At 43.9% G+C, this 23,700-nt stretch overlaps 1 protein-coding gene across 3 annotated transcripts in view; it reads left to right on the top strand.

Annotated features, from left to right (window-relative positions):
• The window catches only part of NSMCE4A (NSE4 homolog A, SMC5-SMC6 complex component), a 740,267-nt gene that overhangs the window by 75,002 nt on the left and 641,565 nt on the right, over window positions 1-23,700 (top strand). The gene's annotated exons all lie outside the window — the stretch shown is intronic.

Genomic DNA, 23,700 nt, shown 5'->3' with positions numbered 1-23,700 from the left:
GTGAGTTTTTCTGAAAATGAGTCCAACATTGTCACCCATTAGCACAAATGCCATTTTATTAAGTTCTTGGGATTTTAATGAACATTTGTATGGATAACCATTTGAAATGTTGGGACCTGCTGCACCAATTCCCAAAACAGAGAGACAGGCCGAAAAAGTGAAGTTATATGTAAGTCAGAGATAGTAAATTCCCTGAATGTTCCTTTTTCTTCAAGGTATGGCGATCTCGGAGTTGGTGTATATATGTGTGTGTGTATGTGTATATATATATATATATATATGTATATAAAGTATGCAGGGTTTGGGACACCCCCCCCCCCACACACACACACTTCAGAGGGTGCAGGGAGGCTTGCCCGCTATAAAAAAAAAGTTTAAAGGAGAAAAGCGATGTTCGAAGTTAGCTCTCAACCTAGATTTTCTGATTTTTTTTTGGCATGTCAGCAGTCAGCATTTCGAATGCTGACATTTCAGTAGGAGCCATTATGTGTTATACTGTGGTCTTTATAACAGCTCATCCTTAAATCCTTGACCAATGAACTCCTCCTTCCATTTGATGCATTCACTCTTTAATCCTTTGCTGGCTTCTTGTGTAAATGTTAGCTGCTTGAACCCCCGTTTCTGGTGGATACAAGCTTCATGTCTTTAGATGATCAGTGGGTAAGTTGTTGGTATGTGAATTAGGCTCTTCTTTCTCTAATGTTTGGGCTCTTTCACATATTTTTAAGGAGGATCACTCTAGTTATGTGTTTAACTGGTGGAGTGGTCCAATGACCCGGGTTATAAAATGATACATCATTATTTCTTACAAAAAGCTTACATTATGAAGGTTGACCGTAACATATGGAGGTTGGGATGCATGGTGTATATATATTAAAAAATGTAAATAAAAGCTTAATAGACTGAAAGGAAAAATACTGCTTGTTAACTTCCAAGCTGGTGCTTTGTTTAAATACTCCTCTTAATGATAGAACTAGTAGAATTATGGCTAGAGTTGTCAGTTAGATGTTCTTCTTGTTTCACTGTTGCAGTCCTCACATATGGGTTATCCGGCTCCCGGTAGCCCTCAGTCGGCCCGAATACCAGAGTCCTTGGTATATGACGTCTGCCACTGGTTGTAAAACTGATGTCACTACGTCAGGTATAAAGGGAGGCAGACAACGCCATTTCCTCAGTCTTTTTTGCTGCGGAGCCCGAAGCAGATGCAATTCGCATGCCAGTTGGCCATTTCGCTTTCCGACTACCAAGTTGAAGACACCTTCAGATAAGTACCTCGTTTGGGATCCTCTTTTCTTGCTTTAACAAATGTGAGCTCAAGTTAATAACTGTCTTGCCTGTGGAAAACAGATTCCGCACCGTGATTTCCATTCCTGTTGCATAACTTGTTTGGGCCTTGAGCACGACTTCCCTAACTGCGATCTCTGTGCTTCCTTTAACCCGCGTATCATACGCCGTAGAGCTAACATTTTGTATAAGTATTTCGGAGTCTGGCCTAAGTTCATCGGTATGGTGTCTTCTGGTCTCCCGACTTCGGATATACCTAGGAAACGCAAAGACAAGGACTGCAACAGGCCTAGGGTTAAATCTACTGACGACGCACAGCTGAAATTGGTAGTCAGCACAGCTGTAGTCAGTGAGGCGCTTTCGCAGTCCCTGCAGTCCGCAGATTTTCAGCCGCAAGCCTCTGTCGAGACCTTTACGGAGTCCTCCATGCCGCAGGCTGCTATTTCGTCTTCAGACCCTCCGCCTGTTGCCGCCTCCGATGGGTCCGGAGCCGCTTTGCAGGCACCGGCTTCTGACGCCTCTTCTTTTCGACATGAGACCAGAACCAGACCGACTACCTTAATTCAGACATCTGCAGTTGCTAGGCGTCCCGAGTCCCTCCGGATTGTTAGTAAACCTTCCAGCCGCAAACCTACGCACAAGCAGGCATCGGCATCCCCTCCTTTTCCTCAGTCCCAGTTGGTAAAGATGGATGGTGATCTTCTTTCCCTGATTAGGGGCTCTCATCCCCCCTTCAAAGAGGGCTAGGGAATTATCTCCTGATGTTTTGTCTGTCTCAGATTCTGAGATTTCCAGTATGTCTGCTGGTGAAGAAGGAAATTCTCAACTTTTTTCTGACTTTGAGGATTCTGAAGCTGAGGACTCTATTCCTTCTACCTCCCCTCCAGAAGATTTTTCCTTTGGAGATACTTTGAATACTCTTAGGGAACATTTTAAATGGGAATGTCAGAATTTTCCACAGTCTAAGAAAAGAATCAGGGAATTTCTAGATTTGCCACAGCATAAGCCTCTGGCTATACCTCCGCTTGTGGAAGTTGTGGATGATATTTTCATGGAAAATTCTTTAACTCCTAATTCTGTTCCTCCTGCCCCCAGAAAACCAGATAGGTATTACAGGGTTCCTGAATCTCATCAATTCCTTTTTAAAAACCCTACTGCTGATCCAGAAATTATTTCTCAAGGCCCCAAGGATGTTAAGGCTACTATTGCTAAAAACCGTGTGCCTTCTGATAAGGAATCTAGGGCCTTGAACAGGTGAGTTAAAAAAGTCTATACCTCTACAACTCTTGCCATTAGATCCGTGAATTGTCTTTTTCACATCTTAAGTATCAACAGCATACTTTGGAGGCTATTAAGGCTAAACATAGAGATATTCCTTCCATGACGGAGAACAAAGATTTACAAGACTTACTGAATTCTGCCACTTTAGTTAATAAGCATCCGCTTCACTGTGGTTTTGACACTTTGGAGGCTTCCTGCAGAGTAGCAGCCACTGGTACTATAATCAGAAGGCATGCTTGGCTCAGGGAGCAGCCTCTTTCTGAACCAGTTAAATCTAAATTGCTGGATGTTCCTTTGCACAAGGGCAGTCTTTTTGGTAATAAGGCTGAGGAGGGGGTACTAAAGGAGGATAAGGCAAAATATATGCAAGCTGTAAAAGATTTCCTTCAAGTTCAGCCTCCTCGGTTTAGTAGGTATTATCCTTCCAAGAATTGGTCTTTCCCTGATCCTGGCAAGCAGGGTCGCTCTAGGCCTAGGGGTTTCAGATCTTCCATAGGGCAGGCTTCTGCCCCTCAAAGGGCTAAACAATGGCATTCTTCTACTGCTAAATTGGGGAGTTCTAAGCCAGCTTCCCAAAGCAAACATTCTCAATGACTCCGGCCTTCTTGTGCCTACCTCTGCGGACCCTGGGTTTCCTTTGGGGGGAAGATTTGCCAGGTTTGCAGAGGTATTGTCTACCATCACAGAAGACAAATGGGTGCTCAAGATAGTAAACCAAGGTTACAGGTTTTACTTTCACACCTTCCCTGTTTTACAAGGATACCCAGACATACCCAGAACTCTCAGGGCAGAGGTACAAACTCAAATTTCTTTTCTACTGACTATGGAGGCTATAGAGCGAGTTCCTGCAAATCAGGCAGGCCTAGGTTTTTATTCAAGGCTTTTTCTGATACCCATGAAAGGGGGCACCTGGTGCCCTATTCTGGATCTGTCCATTCTAAACACTTTTCTGGTGATTCCCAAATTCAGGATGCTCACCCTTCAACAATTACTACCAATGCTGGGCAAGGATTCATGGCTGGTAACTTTGGATATCAAGGAGGCTTATCTGCACATCCCAATAAGGGAAAGTTGCAGGCAGATGTCCTTCATGGATGCATCTGCAGTCATAACAGCTGGGTTGTCCTGTCGTCAGGCAGCCCGTCAGTCGGCCGGATTCCAAAGTCCGGGTCCGGCTTCGGCTGATGTCGCTCTTCATCCGACGTCATCTCTGTTGGACTCCGGGTATAAAGGCATCAGCCGACGCCATTTTCCTCAGTCTTTCTTGCCGCGTGGCGCCCGAAGCAGAAGCTGTTCGCAAGTGCCGGTCGGTCGGATCCAGAGATTTTCTCTACGAATACTTCAAGACTTCTAAAGCTAAGTACCCGTTGGGGACTCTTTCTTGCCTCAGCCGATGTCAGAAAAAGTTAATAATTGTTTAACCTGTGGGAAACAAATACCTCATAAAGATTTCCATTCTTACTGTCTGCCTTGTTTAGGCCCAGCCCACGACGTAGCAGCCTGTTCGGCCTGTGCTTCTTCAACCAGGAACGCTTAGGCCGGTCGGAGTTTGCAGAACAGTTTTTCGGTCCTGACTTTGCTTACATTATGCCGGAACCTCCGACTACACTTTCTGCCAAAAACGAAAAAGACCGACACTTCGGTCCGCGGTTTCGGCTGAAACCACGCTTAAGCAAACCGCTATGTCTCGTTTCGGCGAAACCGAGAAAACTGATCTAGGTACAGCCGAATCTATCTCTACACTTGAGGCCCCTGCTACAATTCTTGAATCGGCCTCTGAAACTTTACCCACTAACTTATCAGACACCATTCCCCTGGATGTCTCTACCCCAGCACGTGGTGCTGCTAGGCCTCCAGCAGCCATGTCCATTAAGGCCTTCGCCAGGGCTAAAGCAGCCAAGACTACCAAATCAGTGCCTGTTAAACCACCCCCAACCAGGCCCTCTTCTAGTTCCCAAATGCTCACCTTGGCAGAAGATTTGATTTCTTTAATTAGAGGATCTCAATCTCACCCAGACAGGGCCTCTCAGCCCCCAGATAAGAGACCCAGGGCAGAGCCCCCTGAGCCAGTGTCCTCTGAGGATTCTGCAGATGAATCAGACATTACTGACCAGCCAGAGGCCCTTTCTCCAATTTTGAGGATTCTGATGCTGAAGAATCCATTCCAGCTGCTTCCCCTCCAGAAGAATTCTCCTTTGGGGAAACCTTGCATGCCATGCGAGAGCAGTTCCAATGGCAGCAACAAGAATTCTCAGATTCCGAAAAGACTTAGAACCTTTCTACACCTTCCACAACACAGGCCCTTAGCTATACCTCCTGTTCTTTCTGTGGTAGATGACGCTTTTAATGATGTCTGCTCTGCTCCAGACTCATTACCCCAGCCCCTGCCAAACCAGACAGATTTTACAGGGTGCCTGACACTCATCACCACCTGTACAAGGCCCCCCTTGCAGACCCAGAAACTATATCCCAGGGTCCCAAGGCAGTTGCCGCAACCATAGCTAAAAACCTACTCCTTCTGAAAGGGAAGCAAGGGCATTAGACAGATGGGGTAAAAAAGTATACACTTCAGCTACTCTCTCAGCTAGAGCTTTAAACTGCCAGTTTCACATGATACAATACCAAGAGTTTATGCTTGATCAGTTAACTAAAAAATTAACCACTGATGAAGCTCTTGATAAGAAATATGTATTAGAAATGGTAAATAATATACAACAGGTTAGTAACCATTCCTTAAAATGTGGCTATGATGCACTGGAGGCTTCATTTAGATCAGCCATGACTGGCACAGTGATAAGAAGGCATGCATGGCTAAAGGAGCAAGCTCTACCAGATCATGTTAAAGCTAAATTGTTAGATGCTCCTATGGATAAGACAAGTTTGTTTGGTGCACCTGCCCAGCAGGTTATGAAGAAAATGGAAGAAAAGGCAAAATCAGTTCAAACTGTTAAAGATTTCCTGCAGGTTCAACCCCCAAGGTTTAGCAGGAACTGGCCTGCCAAGAATTGGTCCTTTCCTGACTCCACAAGATTTCAAAGGGGCAGGAATAGACGTTCCAGAGGCAGAAACCAAACCAGAGGAAGTGCCTACAGAGGACGACAGTGGCAAGGTAACAACAGAGGCACAGCCACTGCCACTACTTCAACACAGCCACAGTGACTTACTCCTAAAACCGCCTACCAGGGAACAAATAGCAGCTCCACTAGGCGGAAGGTTAACTTTATTTGCAAAGAACTGGCACCATATAACAAAAGACAAGTGGATTCTGCAAATTATACATCAAGGCTACCGATTCCACTTCCACACTATACCAGTCAAAAGAGGAATGCCAAATCTACCTCCAAATCAAAAAACAGAAGCTTTACAACAGATAATGGAGTTAGCAAACATGAGAGCTGTGGAAAAAGTGCCTACAGCAGAGCAAGGAAAGGGGTTCTACTCCAGACTGTTCCTAGTTCCAAGAAAGGAAAAAAGTTGGAGACCAATTCTCGACCTGTCCACCTTGAATACATACATCATTGTCCCAAAATTCAAAATGCTGACCCTACAGCAACTTCTTCCCATGCTGGGCAAGGAGTGTTGGCTGGTAACTCTAGATCTCAAGGAGGCATACCTGCACGTCCCTATTCGACCAATCTGCAGAAGATACCTCAGATTTCTTGCAGGATCAGAGCACTATCAATTCTCAGCATTGCCTTTTGGCTTATCTACTGCCCCAGAGTATCCACAAACGGCCTGGCATCAGTAATCGCATACTGCAGACTACAGGAATTCATATTTACCCATACCTGGACGACTGCCTGCTACAAGGGGACAACAAAAGCAAGTTGACAACAGATTTGCAAAGGGTCATTTACTTGCTACAAGCACTGGGATACACAGTCAATCTACAAAAGTCAAGGCTGATACCATCCCAAACAAGGACATTCTTGGGAGCGGAATTGGACACAGTGAGACAAATGGCATTCCTAACTACAGAAAAACAAAAGAACTCCCTTTATTTCTTGTCACTAACAAAGCTGAACAAATTAACAGCAAGAAAAGTTCTGCAGGCCTTGGGCTTCATGGCATCATGCATAATTTGGTTCCATATGCCAGACTACATATGAGAAAACTACAGTGGTACCCTCGGAATTTATGGTCCCAACACAGGCACAGCCTCGAAACAGAAATCCCACTAATTCCATGTTTAAAACAGGAGTTCCTATGGTGGGCCCAGGCATGCCGCTCCAACCCAGGCCTTCCCTTTCACAGATGTCAAGCAAGCCAGAGCATTACAACAGATGCTTCAGACCTAGGATGGGGGCCCACATGCTGGACAAATGCGCAAGGATTGTGGACTCAGGATCAACTTCACCTGCACATCAACCTAAAAGAAATGCTGGCTGTAAAACTGGCTATCCAAGAGTTCAGACCATTTCTCAAAGAGGGCCAGCTGTTGATAAGGACAGACAACACCACAGTCATGTGGTACATCAACAAACAGGGAGGCACTCATTCATACCCTCTATGCAGAATGACTTTGGAACTGTGGACCCTGGCACTCAGCTACAACATCCAGCTGCAGGCAAGATTTGTACCAGGAAAAGAAAATACTCTAGCGGACATTTTAAGCAGGACCACATCAGATGCTCACGAATGGCACCTGCACCCGGACATTTTCAGGACCATTACAAAGAAGTGGGAATGCCTCAGATAGATCTATTTGCATCTCCTCACAATCACCAACTCAAAAATTCTGCACAAGGACATTTCACCCACTAGCATGGAAAGTGGATTCGCTCTCCTTCAGCTGGAAAGGCCTAACAGCTTATGCATTCCCACCTCTCCCTTGATACACAAAGTACTTCTAAAATCAAGGAAGAACATCCAAGGATAATTCTGATAGCTCCAAACTGGCCAAGACAACACTGGTACCCACTACTAAGGAGCTTGTCTCGGAACAGTATGTGGCCAATACCCCTGATGCCTTTGATGCTAACTCAGAACAACTACAGCACCATACATCCAAACCTGAAAACATTACAACTGACTGCATGGAACATCACATAGCAGCAGCTAATCAAGAACTTTCCCAAAGAGTTAAAGACATTATTCTTGAAGCACGCAGACCTTCAACAAGAAGGAACTACGCTGGAAAATGGAAAAGGTTTGTCAGTTGGAGTTCTGAAAGAGGAAAAGATGTGTCACGCGTGGATATGCCTAACATCCTGGAGTATCTGGCCGAACTTCTCCATTCAGGCCTGTCCTACGCCTCCATCAAGATACATGCATCAGCTATTTCAGCAGAATACAGCTTTGATCCTCCTGTTTTTTCACACCCTCTGCTCAGACAATTTCTCAGAGGAATCAAGAATGTAAAACCTCCAAGGAAACCACCATTACCAGCTTGGGACTTAAACTTCGTACTAGAAAAGTTGACACTATCACCCTTTGAGCCAGCAGCAACAGCAGACTTACAACACCTGTCATGGAAAACTGCTTTCCTTCTGGCAATCACCTCAGCAAGGAGGGTTTCAGAACTACAGGCCTTAATGTCAGTGCAACCCTTCCTAATCTTCCACCAAGATAGAGTGTCCATGAGGACTAATCCAACATTTATGCCTAAGGTGGTATCCAGAGTGTCTTTAAACCAGGCAATCCACCTACCTACCTTCTTTCCCAACCCACAAAACAGAGGGGAAAGAATACTGCATACCTTGGATGTACATAGACAGCTACGCTACTACTTGGACAGAACCAAAAGCAGCAGAAAGACTGACCAACTTTTTTGTGGCCTACGCAACAGGAAGAGAGGGAAAAGCTATTTCCAAACAGACAATCTCCAAATGGATAGGAAATTGCATACGATTCTGTTACTCCTTCCATGGAAAAACAATTCCACAGAACATAAGACCTCATTCTACAAGGGCAACAGCCACTACCACAGCCTTCTTACGAGGAGTGGCTACCAAAGACATTATTGAGGCGGCTACTTGGACCTCCGTGCATACATTTGCCAAGCATTATAATTTGCCTCTATATTCCAGATCCCGAGCAGGGTTTGCCACTGCTGTACTGCAAGGGATCCTAAACTCACCATAATCTACCTTTATCCTCCTCCCCCTAGTTGGCTATGGTATTCTACCCAGCTGTTATGACTGCAGATGCATCCATGAAGGACATAGTACAGTTTTGTACCTACCATAAATGTAGATGTCCGAACTGGATAGCATCTGCAGTCAGGATTACCTCCCTCCTTCCCTCTGAGGTACTCCTAGGGTGTTTACCCTCCTAATAGCTAGCTGATGGGGAGTCTCTTATGGTGTATTTGTTTGTATATATGTACATACATGCTTATTTTTGGAAACATTGGCATCTATCCAAAATTTTTAGCCTTCAGGAGGGCTTCTGGCATCTGGGGCAAGAAACACTGAGGAAAATGGCGTCGGCTGGTGCCTTTATACCCGGAGTCCAACAGAGATGACGTCGGATGAAGAGCGACATCAGCCGAAGCCGGACCCGGACTTTGGAATCCGGCCGACTGACGGGCTGCCTGACGACAGGACAACCCAGCTGTTATGACTGCAGATGCTATCCAGTTCGGACATCTACATTTATGGTAGGTACAAAACTGTACTTTCCTTCGCTTCAGGGCTGGGGAGCAACACTTTCAATTCTCTGCATTGCCCTTTGGCTTATCTACTGCTCCCAGAGTTTTTACAAAGTGCCTGGCTCCAGCCATTGCATTTTGCAGGCAGAGAAACATTCATATTTATCCTTACCTGGACAACTGTTTCATTCAAGCAAACTCCCCAGAACAACTAGAAAAGGATTTGGATTTTGTGAAGAACATTCTCACCTCTTTGGCTTGCACTCTCCCAATGAAAACAAGTCAAAGTTGGTTCCTTCAAGGGAGATGGTTTTCCTGGGAGAGAGTCTTTATACAGCCACCCAGATGGTATTCCCCCCTCAACAGAAGTGAGAAGATCTTTCTGCTTACTTCATGAACTTGGCAAGCATGACCCAGCTCTCTGCAAGCCAATTCCTGCAAGCACTGGGGTTCATGGCTTCCATGTATTTTGATGATGCCATATGCAAGGCTGCATACGAGTAAACTTCAGTGGTACCTCAAAAATCTTTGGAGTCGACAGACACCGGACTTGGACTTGATTCTTCCCCTGATTCCCTGTCTACAAATGGAGTTCCTCTGGTGGGCGGCAGCCTGTTCTCAGAACAAGGGTCTGCCTTTCCGTCCACCGCCTGCCAGCCAGACTCTCACCACAGACGGCTCATATGTTACATGGGGGGGCTCATCTGGAGGGCAGGTGCATACAGGGGACTTGGAGCACCCAGCAGAGTCATCTGCACATAAACTTAAAAGAATTGATGGCAGTGCAGCAGGCCTTGCTGACTTTCAAGGACCTACTCTACCCTGGTACTCTGCTGATCAGGACAGACAATACCACAGTCATGTGGTACATGAACAAGCAAGGTGGGACTCACTCATACCCCTTGTGCAGACAAAGCATGAGACTATGGTCCATAGCAGCATCCATGGGCTTACATCTAATAGACCAGTATCTTCCAGGGAGGCTGAACTCCTTGGCGGATCATTTGAGCAGACATGTTCTGGATCCTCATGAGTGGCACCTGAACAGGGACATTTTTCATCGCATCACTCATCATTGGGGCATCCCACAAGTGGATCTTTTCTCCTCTCACACCAATCATCTCCTTCCAACCTTCTGCACTAGGGAGTTCCACAACAAAGCTTGGAGGGTGGATGCATTGTCCTTCCCATGGACACATCTCTCAGTTTATGCATTCCCTCCTCTGCCTCTTCTTCCCATAGTGCTGCTAAACATAAGGGATGAAAAATGAAAGGCTATTCTGATAGCTCCAGATTGGTCCAGGCAGCATTGGTATCCCCTCCTTCACAGCCTTTCCCAGGCTGAGCCTTGGCGTCTTCCCCTGGTACCAGATCTTTTGGTTCGGGGGGGGGGGGGAGTTCCTTCATCCTCATCTTCAAACTATGCGTTTAACTGCCTGGCTAATACTTTAAATCTTTCCCAACAGGTGGTTGAAGTTTTTCATGAGGCCAGGAGGCCTAGCACAAGAAATTCTTATGCTGATAAATGTAAGAGATTTTGCTCTTGGATGCTAGCTAAAGGAGAAGACTCTTCTCATCCTTCTCTTTCTCTCTTTCTTGACTACCTGGCAGGATTGCTTAATGGTGGACTTTACTTTTCTTTTATCAAAATTCATGCTTCAGCAATTTCGGCTCATTGTTCTTTTGAGCAACTCATTTTTTTTCACCCCTTGATGAAGCAGATGTTCATCGTGTTTCACTGTTGCAGTCATTACAATTGGGTTATCCTGCTGGCAGGCTACCCGCAGTCGGCCTGAGTTCCAAAGTCTAGGTCCGACGTCGGTTGCTGTCGCCTCTTCCCTGACGTCAGTGCGCCAGGGGTATAAAAGATGCAGCCGATGCCATTTTCTTCAGTCTTTCTTGCCACGCGGTGCCCGAAGCAAAAGCAGTTTGCAAGTGCCGGTCGGCCGACTCCTGAAGTTTTCAAATTCGAATTTCAGATCCGAAGTCTTCATTAAAGCTAAGTACCCCTTGGGGAAACTTTTTCCTTGCTCCAGACCGATGTCAGGAAAAAGTTAATGACTGTATTTCTTGTGCAAAGCAAACACCTCATAAGGATTTTCATTCTTACTATATTCCTTGCGTAGGCCCTGGCCATAACGTTGCTAGTTGTCGGTTTTGTGCCAGATTTAACTAACGCACTATTAAGCGTCGGTACGATTTTGCATTTCATTACTTTGGCAGAAGATTTAATTATATAATGCCGTTGGATCAGCCGACTACCGGAGTTTACAAAAAACGAAAAGAAAAAGAAAAGGACAGGCATCCAAAATCCAAAATCGATGACCAGGCTTTTTCTAGGCCTGTCGCCGGTTCATCGGTTCTCAGTGAGGCGCTTTCGCAGCCCCTGACGCCCGCTACCTCAGAGCCACAGGCCGCTTCCGACTCCAACGTGGAGCCGACTGGGCCTCTGGAAACTCAGGGTATTGGACACTCGGAAATCATTCCCTCAGATGGGTCCGGAGCCGCTGAGCAGGCATCGGCTTCTGAGGGTGTTTTCAGGCCTACACAGTTATATGTAAAACCTACTTCAGTTATAAAGGCAAAGACTAAAGCAGCTCTAAAGACAAAGAAACAAGTGCAGCATTCACTTGGACAGGCCTCCATACCTAAAAAACAGATGTTTAAAATGGCCGAAGACCTTATTACTTTGATCAGGGGTTCCCATCCCCCTCCTGAAAAGAGGCCTAGGCAAGAGTTAGAATATGAATCTTCAGACCAGGTTTCCATTTCCTCTAATTCTTCCTCTGAACAAGATTACTCTGTTCCTCCCTATGAGGATTCTGATGCTGAAGAATCTATTTCTTCAGCCTCTCCTCCAGAGGATTATTCTTTTGGGGAAACACTGCATACTGTGAGGGGAGCATTTTCACTGGGAGAGCCAAGACTACTCAGAATCCAAGAAAAGGCTCAGTGATTTCCTTTTATTGCCCCAGCACAGGCCTCTGGCTATTCCACCTGTTTTAGACATTGTAGATGATGTATTTTCAGAGTCCAGTTTTTCTCCAGACTCTTTACCACCAGCTCCGGTTAAGCCAGACAGATGCTACAGGATTCCTGATTCACATAAATATCTCTATAAGAACCCTGCAGCAGACCCCGAAACCATCTCTCAGGGTCTCAAAGGGGTCCAGGCTTCTACTGCCCTAGACAGATGGGGCAAAAAAATGTATACCTCTGCTACCTTGGCTGTAAGAGCCTTAAATTGCCAATTTCATATGCTTAAGTATCAGCAATATCTTATGTCTTTGCTTAAACAGAAAATGCCAGCAAGTACAGAATGTGCAGACAATAAAGAAATGCAGGATTTATTGCATGCAGCTGAACAAGTTGGAAAGCATACTTTGCAATGTGGTTTTGATTCTCTTGAGGCCTCCTGCAAAGCCGCTGTTACAGGTTCTGTCATTAGGAGGCATGCTTGGTTAAAAGAACAGAATTTGCCGGATCATGTTAAAGCAAAACTATTAGATGCTCCTTTACAGCATGATACTTTGTTTGGTGCTAAAGCAGAAGAGGTGTTGAAAATGGAGGACAAAGCTAAATCTATGCAAACAGTCAAGGATTTCTTTCAGGTACAGCCTCCCAGATTTAGCAGGAACTGGCCTACAAAATTTGGTCCTTTCCAGTGTCAGACCACAAAGGGGCAGATACTGACGCCCCAGAGGCAGATCACAACCCCAAGGCTCATACAGGCCTAAACAATGGAGTGCTTCTACCTCCAAAAGCGGAGAGGAAAAATCACAGCCATACAGAAAACTGTCTCAATGACTTCCCACTTCCAGCACCAAGCCCTTACCTTTTGGCAGCCCCTTTGGGAGGAAAACTAGCACTTTTTTCACAAAATTGGCACATGATCACCCAGGACAAATGGGTTCTAAATATAGTTACACAAGGCTACAGGTTCCACTTTCACACCCTGCCAAGGCAGAACGGTATGCCAGATCTGCCACACAATCAATGGGCAGAGGCACAAAAACAAGTTTCATCCCTCATGGACATGAGGGCCATTCAACGAGTGCCAAAACAAGACCAGGGTCAGTGATTCTATTCAAGACTGTTCTTGGTACCCAGAAAAGATAAAGCCTGGAGACCTATACTGGACCTATCTATTCTAAACACATATCTGGATATTCCAAAATTCAAGATGTTGACTCTAAAGCAGCTTCTGCCCATGTTGGGCAAGAAGGCTTGGCTTGTGACTTTAGATCTAAAAGAGGCATACCTGCATGTCTCAGTCAGACAAACGTGCAGAAGATACCTCCGATTTAAAGCTGGCTCAATGCACTACCGATTCTCTGCACTGCCCTTTGGCTTATCTAATGCGCCCAGGGTCTTCACAAAGTGCCTGGCACCAGTAATTGCATTTTGCAGACAGAGGAATACATATATATCCTTACTTGTACAACTGCCTTATTCAAGCGGAGAACAAGGACATTCTGCTACAGCATCTGGCATTTGTAAAAAGATTACTGACAAGTCTAGGGTACACAGTAAACGAAAAGAAATCAAAACTCGTACCCTCTCAATAGATAATATTCCTGGGTGCAAGCTTAAATACAACTGCCCAGATGGCTTATCTCACGCCAGACAAACACAGACAACTGACTACTTATTTCAAAATGTTGGCAACAAAGACCCAGTTATCTGCAAGAAAAACTCTGCAGGCCTTGGGCTTCATGGCATCCTGCATTCTGCTAATTCCATATGCAAGACTGCATATGAGGAAACTTCAATGGTATCTAAAAAGTGTTTTGACTCAACATTGCCACAGCCTGGAAACAGTAATAACCCTCATTCCCTGCCTACGACAGGAGTTTCGATGGTGGGCAATAGCCTGTCACCGCAACACGGGGCAGTCATTCACCTTACCCACAGCCAGGCAGACTTTGACAACAAATGCATCAGATTACGCCTGGGGGGCCCATATGGCTGGAAAATGTATTCAGGGCACATGGTCCGCAAGTCAAATGCATCTACATATCAATCAAAAAGAGATGCTAGCTGTTCAGAATGCCCTAACAGCCTTCAAGGATCAACTTCACCCAGGACAACTACTAATACGGACGGACAATACTACAGTCATGTGGTGCATAAACAAGCAGGGAGGCACACATTCCTACCCCCTCTGCAGGCTAGACATGAACTTGTAGCACACAGCATTGACTTACCAAGTACATCTGCAAGCACAATTCCTGCCAGGAAGGAAAAATACTCTGGCAGACGAACTAAGCAGAAACCTCATGGATCCCCACAAGTGGAAATTGGATCCACAAGTCTTCAGCATGATAACAAGGACCTGGGGATGTCTGGACATAGATCTATTTGCCTCCCCTCACAACTACCAACTACAAAGATTGTGCACAAGGACTTATCACAAGCAAGCATGGAAAGTGGATGCACTCTCTTTCTGTTGGACAAATCTAACAGTATATGCCTTTCCTCCTCTGCCTCTCCTCCCCAAAGTACTCCTCAAGGTCAGACAAGAGAAACAAATAATGATACTGATTGCCCCAGACTGGCCCCGCCAGCACTGGTACCCAATCCTAAAGAGCTTGTTTCACTTCCCAGCCTGGATATCACCTCAAATGCCTCACTTATTGACCCAACAAGACAGTCAGATACTGCACAGCCAACTCAAAACCCTAAACCTGGTGGCATGGCAGATAATATAGCCTCTCAAGACACACCTCTTTCTAAAGCGGTGATGGATGTTATTTTGGAGGCCAGGAGGTCTAGCACCAGAAAATCTTATGCAGACAAATGGAAGAGATTCTGTGCTTGGAACCAAGCACAAGGTATTGAAACGATTGTTCCAAATATTCCTCAGATTTTACAATACTTAACTGAGATGCTGGATAAAGGCCTTTCTTTTTCATCAATTAAAATTCGTGCTTCTGCCATTTCAGCTCATTATAATACAGAACCACCTATTTTTTCACACCCCTTACTAAGGCAGTACCTCAGAGGGGCCAAAAACATAAGACCTCCAAGGAGAGCACCAATACCTGCATGGGACCTCAACTATGTCTTGGAAAAACTCACTACCTCCGTTTGAGCCAGTCTCTGCAGCTGACATAAAATTCTTATCCTGGAAAACAGCTCTGCTCCTAGCAATAACCTCCGCTAGAAGAGTCTCAGAGTTACAGGCACTCATGGCTGTGGAACCGTATCATTTTCCATCCAGACAGGGTTTTGCTGAGGACAAACCCTACATTTATGCCTAAGGTAGTGTCCAGTGTGGCCCTTAACCAAACAATTCATTTGCCTACTTTTTAACCAAACCCACAGAATAAGGGTGAGAGAATTCTGCATTCCTTGGACATTCACAGACAGCTACGCTTCTACTTGGACAAAACTAAATCTTTCAGAAAGACTGATTAACTCCTAGTGGCATATGCTGCAGCATCACAAGGAAAGCTAATCTCTAAACAGACAATTTCAAAGTGGATAGGCCATTGCATTCGTTTCTGCTTTTCACAGCATGGCAAATCAGTGCCTAAGGACATTAGGCCACACTCAACCAGAGCAGCAGCCACTTCAGCAGCCTTTCACAGAGGAGTACCAACCAAAGACATCTTAGAGGCTGCAACCTGGAGTTCAGTGCATACCTTTACAAAGCACTATCACTTACCTCTCTACTCTAAATCCAGGGCAGGCTTTGCCACTGCAGTTCTGCAGGGCTTTATAGCCTCTCCTAATCCTATTTAGCTCCAGCCTCCCAACCTTAGCTTTGGGATTCAACCCAATTGTAATGACTGCAACAGTGAAACACGATGAACATAGTACAGTTGTGTACCTACCATAAATGTAGAGTGTATTCACTGTTGCAGTTTAGGTTACCCTTCCTCCATGCCCCCTTTTTTAGCTGGAATTTATCTCTACTTTTCTATCCTATGCAACCTATGTGGTGTATTTGCTTGTAGATGAAGAAAAAGTTGTTTTATGTGCATGCATGCTTATTGACATAAATTAGCCTACCAATTTTGCGGCACCTGACATCTGGGTCAAGAAAAACTGAAGAAAATGGCGTCGGCTGCATCTTTTATACCCCTGGTGCACTGACATCAGGGAAGAGGCGACAGCAGCCGACGCCGGACCTAGACTTTGGAACTCAGGCCGACAGCGGGTAGCCTGCCAGCAGGATAACCCAATTGTAATGACTACAACAGTGAATACACTCGAATATCTACATTTATGGTAGGTACACAACTGTACTTTCATGAGGGGAGCTAGTAATCTTAGACCTCCCAGAAGAGCTTCTATTCCTGTATTCCTGCTTGGGATCTTAATTTTGACCTGGAAAAACTTACTCTGCCTCAATTTGAACCAGCTGCCTCTGCAGATTTGAAGTTTATATCCTGGATGACTGCTTTCCCTTTAGCTATTACTTCAGCTAAAAGGGTTTCTGAGCTGCAAGCCCTTATGGCAGTGGAACCTTTCATTATTATTCACTCAGATCGGGTTTCTCTGAGAACCAATCCTTCCTTTATGCCTAAGGTGGTTTCCAGTTTAACCCTTAACCAGTCTATTCACCTGCCTGTATTTTTCAACAATCCTTAAAATAAAGGGGAAAGGATTCTGCACTCTTTTGATGTGCATAGACAGCTGAGATTTTACTTAGGACTAAATCCTTTCGGAAATCTGAACAGTTATTGGTTAGTTTTGCTCCTGGGGCTCAGGGTAAAGCTATTTCAAAACAAACCATCTCCAAATGGATTGCTCATTGTATTCACTTTTGTTACCTGGTATTAGGACCTATTCTACTAGAGCAGCCTCTACCTCTGCAGCCTTTCTCAGAGGTGTGCCTACTAAGGACATTCTAAAAGCAGCTGCTTGGTCTTCTCTCCATACTTTCAGAAAGCATTACAATCTACCTTTGTTTTCTGAATCCAGGGCTGGTTTTGCCTCTGCAGTTTTGCAGGGCCTCCTTGCCAACCCTTAATCTGTGGTCCATCCTCTCCCCCTTTGTCTTCTTACTGGGCTTTGGGAATCAACCATATGTGAGGACTGCAACAATGAAACACGAAGAACATAGTACAGTTGTGTACATTTACCATAAATGTAGATGTTCAAGTGTGTTCACTGTTGCAGTCCTGGTTTCACACCCTCCATTCCCCCTTTTTTTCCTAAGGCACAGACTGTAAATTTTTATTTTTTGTATGACATATGTCCAGGGTGCTACCATTCCTGGGTTAGCCTTCTTTTGGGGGCTCCTGACAGTTAAGGCAAGAAAAACTGAGGAAATGGCGTTGGCTGCCTCCCTTTATACCTGACGTACTGACATCAGTTTTACAACCGGCGGCAGCCTACGTCATATATCAAGGACTCTGGTATTTGGGCTGACTGAGGGCTACCGGGAGCCGGATAACCCATATGTGAGGACTGCAACAGTGAATACACTCGAACATCTACATTTATGGTGTACACAACTGTACTTTTTGCACTTTGTTCACCATGGGTGATCCAAGTAGCTACTTACTAGATGCACATGCTGTAGTGGCAAGTGGAATGTCCTCTGACATATTGAGACTCTATCAAAAAATGTTGAGGATAAGTCCTCACTCTAGACAGATGTTGGACATCTCTCAGTCACATGCCAACATGTACAGCACCATTATGTTCTTTCTTTTCTGCCCTAAGGAGTACCAGTTTTCAGTAGTGTACAGATAACAAATACTTACAGATTCATAGATTTGTAATATAATAGAGGTAGTGTTCGTCATTGTGTAGGCTTACCCAGCAGTATCACAGCAGAAGAATTCCTGGAGCTGTGCTAATAGTTCAGATGATGTTTGAGGAGATTTTGTCTTAGAGAGATTAATAAGTCATCTTCTGCCTGGGCTGGAGAGAAGTATAGAGAAAGGTTGGAGAAAAAAGAGGAAAACAGAAGGGATAGAGAGGACTGAGATGGGATAATGTTAGGTTTGGCATAACTAGAAGTTTTGGACAGCAAATCCTGGGATGATTTTATGGAAACAAAACAGTACCTCATAAAACACTACCAAGCCACTGACCAAAGGCTGAGTGCGAAAAGTGCATAATGTAAAATACTGCAAATTTTATTAGTAGTACATTTAGCGCTTTCGTCTCGTACGAGACTTCTTTAGAACTAATCACATCAATGTAATCACATTATTTAAAACAACTGGTGACATGCAATTGTTGTTGGATTCTAATCCCTTAGTACATCATATCCTCCACTACCAAACTTGCAACATTATGTAAAACCAACAGAACCATCAATAAATCAACCTGTCCTTTAGTTAATAATTACATTTGTTCCATTACACAAGAATGCATAATTCAAATAAACCCAGTATTATTATATAAAAAATATGTAAATAAGTATTTGTAAATGTTTTGTGTTTTTTTTTTTAATGTATTAAGAAATATCTTGTAAAAAGACTGATCTAATATGTTAGGGGTGTTGGTAATTGAGTGACATAATTGCACAAGTTATTAAATAATTACCAGGGTACACAGAGTCACCTCAGAGCTTGTCAGCTCTTAATTTCAACTCGGGGGGGGGGGGGGGCGCTAAGGAAACTTGGTCATTTAATCCAGGGGAAGTACTGGCACTTAAAATTAACTGCCAAAGTAGTTCCCGATATTCCAACAAAGTTTCCCATTGTCCACCCCTTTGATTTCAGTCAACTTGTTCTAAAACCCAAAAGGTGAAACAATTATTTCTACATTGTAAAGAATGCCTTTATAGTGTATTGGCCTCTACCTTGTTTTTAGTATCAATTTTGTGTTCATACATTTTCGTTCTTGAGGCCTTTCCTGTTTTACCCATGTAAAATGATAAGCATATTTTGTAAAATGACAATCTATCCCCATAGTTAGATCATTGAAATATTTATAACCTTTGAAATATTTATAACCTTTGAAAGTCTGCCTGGTACTGGGGAGGTCAATGGTACCACGGTCAGCCATGTAAAGTCATTGTTTACACATTACACACTTAAGTTCCTTTGATTTTGTGTTTTGGTATCAGCCTTTTCTTCAATCATTTTTTTTTTAAATATCTTTAACGTTATACCCCCTTCTTGTAGGTGTATGTTAAGGGCCTTGAAGATATTTCTAAACTGTTTGGCATCTTAGAAAACATTGCCAAAAATCTAGAAATAATATTCTGAACCTCCCTAACATCTTGATTGTACCCCTGAATGAAAGACCAAATGTAATCATAATTTTTTAAGTTGAATTTAACTGCGACACAACCATCAGTCCTCCCCAACAGGGAAACATATCTTGTTCCCCATCCTTTTTGGACTTCCTCCAGTACTCTTTTAACTAAGATGGAAAGGTAGCCATACTGTAAGAAAAATTATTGTATTTTTGTACTCTCTTTCATGAAATCTTCATTAAGAGATGTCATCCTAGCTGCTGTAATTAATTGCCCTTTAATGATGTTCCTGTTTTGATGAGGTGGGTGTTCACTGTCATAATTCAAATATAAATTGGAGAAATTTGATATGTAAACTTTAAAAAAATCAGTATTGCTATAAATAAAATCCAAATATTCCTACAGTGTTTCAACTGGTTCATTCCATAGTAGAAAGATGTCATCCAAAATTTGTAAATATAAAATAAAATTTATGTAGCTAGATTTAAACACATGTTCATGCTGCCAATAATATAGTATCATGTTGGCATACATAGGAATGCATGCACTCAACTGCTTTTAAAATTTACCTTCAGAGTAACAAAAGTTGTTTGTTAAAACCAATTTCATGTATTCGACAAGGAATGTAAGCTCACTACCCTCAAAAATTCACATTCGACCAATACCTTTTCAAATCATTGCAAACAGATTGTTTGGGGAATCGCAAAAAACAAATCTACAGTATCAGTAGTGACAAGACCAATAATGTTGAAACCGTGATACAAATGCTGTGTAATTTTAGTTAAAAATCCCATGAGTCAATCAAAATTTGCTTGTGGAGCTTTAAGGTATGGCTTACATTTCCTATCAATATACACTGTAAGCGGTTATGTTTTTGAACCTGCAACCACAATTTTTATGGACCTTGGGTAATTCAAAAATTGATGGAACTACAGGTCTTGAAACAGTAAAAAAAAAATCATATAAGGTCTTATCTATACAGTCTTGCATAAGGTTGTCATCCAAAATAAAATCTGTTTTTCTGTATGAAACAATAATTGTTTGATACTTGAATGCATCTCCTCTCACTGTGTAACAATTCAAACATTTTACCGAAATAGGCCCAGTGGTCCATTATCACTAAGCCCTTCCATTGTCAGGTTTCATAACCCTGATAGATGTTCTTCATGTTTATCTGTTGCAGTCATCACATTTGAGTTATCTGCTTCAAGTAGCCCTCAGTCGGCCTGATTAACAAAGTCTTGGGTCCTGCGTCGGTTGCTGTCCCCTGTTCCGTGACGGCAGGTCATCAGAGGTATAAAACATGCAGCCGATGCCATTACATCAGTCTTTCTTGCCATGCGGTGCCTGAAGCAGAAGCAGTTCGCAAGTGCCAGTGGGCCAACTCCTGAAATTTTTGTTTTCGAGTTTCAGAACCGAAGTCTTCGGCTAAAAGCTAAGTACCCCATTGGGGAAACTTTTTCTTGCTCTAAACCGATATCAGTAAAAGTAAACAATTGCATTACTTGTGGAAAGCAAATACCTCATAAAGATTTTCATTCATACTGTATTCTTTGTCTAGGCACTGACCACGACGTACCTCGCTGTCGGTTTTGTGCCTTATTTAAACCACAAACTATCAGTTGTTGGTATATTTTTGCTGCTAAATATTTTGGTACTTGGTTCAATTATCCTGATATGTCTTCGGTAAGCCATCCGACTACCGACATTCCAAAAAAATGCAAAGATAAAGACAGAAACAGGCCACCTAGGTCCAAAGCTGCCGACGACGCTTCTCCTAAGCCAGTCGCCAGTTTGCTGGTACTCATCGAGGCCCTTTCGCAGACCCTGATACCCACTACTTCTGATTCACAGGCCTCTGCTGAGACCAATTCGGAGTCCGGTATGCCGCAAGATGCTTCAACTGTGGGGAACCTGTGGATGTCTCTACCTTGGATGGGTCCGGAGCCACTGTCCAGGCACCGGCTTTTGAGAGTGTATTCAGGCCTACGGACTTGCGTTTTAAACCGGAACCATCTTCTTCAAGGCCTGAAACTCGAGCCATGCCTAGAAAACTGTCGCCCAGACCGCATAGTCAGGCCTCTATGCCTAAAAAATGAATGATAAGAATAGCTGAAGACCTTAGTACTTTAATCAGGGGAAGCCAGCCTTCCCCCTCTAAGAGACCTAGGACTGAGTTTGCTTATGATACTTCTGACCAAGATTCTGAATTTTCTGTTTCCTCTGATGACCAGGATTTACCCATATCTACTTATGAGGATTCTGATGCTGAGGACTGTATTCCCTCTGCTTCTCCCCAGAGGATTTCTCTTTTGGTGAAACCTTGCATACTCTCAGGGAGCATTTTCGTTGGGAAAGTCAGGATTTCTCTGTTTCTAAAAAGAGGCTTAGGGATTTGTTACTCCTGCCCCTGCACAGGTTTTTAGCCATACCTCCTGTACGAGACATTGTTGATGATGCCTTTTCAGAATCTAGCTTGGCCCCTGATCCTTTACCTCCTGCTCCCAGAAAACCTGATAGATATTACAGGGTCCCCGACTCTCACAAGTTCCTTTTTAAAAATCCTACTGCCGATCCTGAGACCATTTCCCAGGGACCCAAGGGCATTAAAGCTACTACTACCAAAAATTCTACCCCCTCTGATAGAGATTCCAGGGCGCTGGATAGATGGGGTAAGAAGGTATACACTTCTGCAACTTTGGCCATTAGGGCCTTAAACTGCCTGTTTCATATGTTAAAGTATCAGCAGCATATTACTGGATTGCTTAAATAGAAAATGATGTTGATTCCTGATTGTGCTGAAAATAAGAATTTACAGGATTTACTGCACTCAGCTGAACAAGTTGGAAAGCATACTTTGCAATGTGGTTTTGATTCACTAGAGGCATCTTGCAGGGCTGCTGTGACTGGGTCTGTACTTAGAAGGCATGCTTGGCTTAAGGAGCAATCCTTGCCAGATCATGTTAAAGCAGAATTACTGGATGCTCCCTTAAATCAGGACCGCCTGTTTGGCAACAAGGCAGAAGAAGTTCTTAAAAAGATGGAGGAAAAAGCTAAATCTCTGCAAACTGTTATAGATTTTTTACAAGTACAACCTCCAGGGTTTAGTAGGCATTGGCCTTCCAAGAACTGGTCCTTTCCTGCCTCTTCCAGAGCTTCTCAGTCCAAACCCAGATCCAGCAGAGTTCCCATACTTCAGTCCCAGGGTACGCACAGGACTAAGCAGTGGGGAGCCTCCACTTCCAAATCTGGGAGTAATAAAACTCCCCTTATGGTAAACTGTCTCAATGACTTCTTTTTAAGACTTCCAAGCACATCTCAACTGATTGCCCCCTTGGGGGGGGGGGGGGGGATTGCTCTTCATTCAAAGAACTGGGAACTCATTACCCAGGACAAATGGGTTTTAAATATAGTGTCCCAGGGATACAGATTTCACTTCCACACATTACCAACACCAAGCGGGTGGCCATATCTACCCCCATATCAGTGGGCAGAGGCCCAAAAGCAAGTACTTTCTCTTTTAAGCATGGGGGTCTATTCAGTTGGTACCAGAAGAGGAAAAGGGACAAGGTTTCTACTCGAGACTTTTCCTGGTACCCAGAAAAGACAATTCATGGTGTCCTATCGTGGACCTGTCTACTCTACACACCTTTTTGGTGATTTCAAGATTCAAGATGCTGACTCTTCACCAGTTGCTCCTTATGCTAGGCAAAGACGCGTGGTTGGCAACACTAGATTTAAAGGAAGCATACCTGCACATCCCAATCAGGGAATCTTGCAGAAGATTCCTACACTTCAAAGCAGGCTACTCGCACCATCAGTTCTCTGCACTGCCCTTTGGCTTATCTACTGCGCCTAGGGTATTCACAAAGTGCCTAGCTCCAATTATTGCATTTTGCAGGCAAAGAAATATTCAAATATACCCATACCTAGACTATTGTCTAATTCAGGCAGAAAGCCAGGACACACTTTTGACTCATCTGGCTTTTGTACAAAGGGTGCTAACTTGTCTGGGGTACGCCATAAATGAAAAGAAATCACACCTGGTACCCTGTCAACAAATTATATTCCTGGGAGCAAGCTTGAATACAACTTCTTAGAAGGCTTTCCTCACGCCAAAGAAACAAATTCATTTGAAAACGTACTTCAAACAGGTGGCCACAAAAACCCTGCTATCTGCAAGGCAAATACTACAAGCCTTGGGGTTCATGGCCTCCTGCATTCTTCTAATTTCATATGCAAGATTGCATATGAGGAAACTACAATGGTATCTAAAAAGTCTATGCTGTCAACATTCACAGGATCTAGAAGCAATGATTCCTATCATACCTTGCCTGCGCCTAGAGTTCTTTTGGTGGGCAGAAGCCTGCCACCA

The sequence above is a fragment of the Protopterus annectens genome, chromosome 14.part0, assembly GCF_019279795.1.
Source record: "Protopterus annectens isolate FY-2018-M chromosome 14.part0, PAN1.0, whole genome shotgun sequence".
Lineage (NCBI taxonomy): Eukaryota > Metazoa > Chordata > Ceratodontiformes > Protopteridae > Protopterus > Protopterus annectens.
The sequence above is the reverse complement of the archived record's forward strand: the minus strand, read 5'-3'. Positions and strand labels throughout refer to the sequence as shown.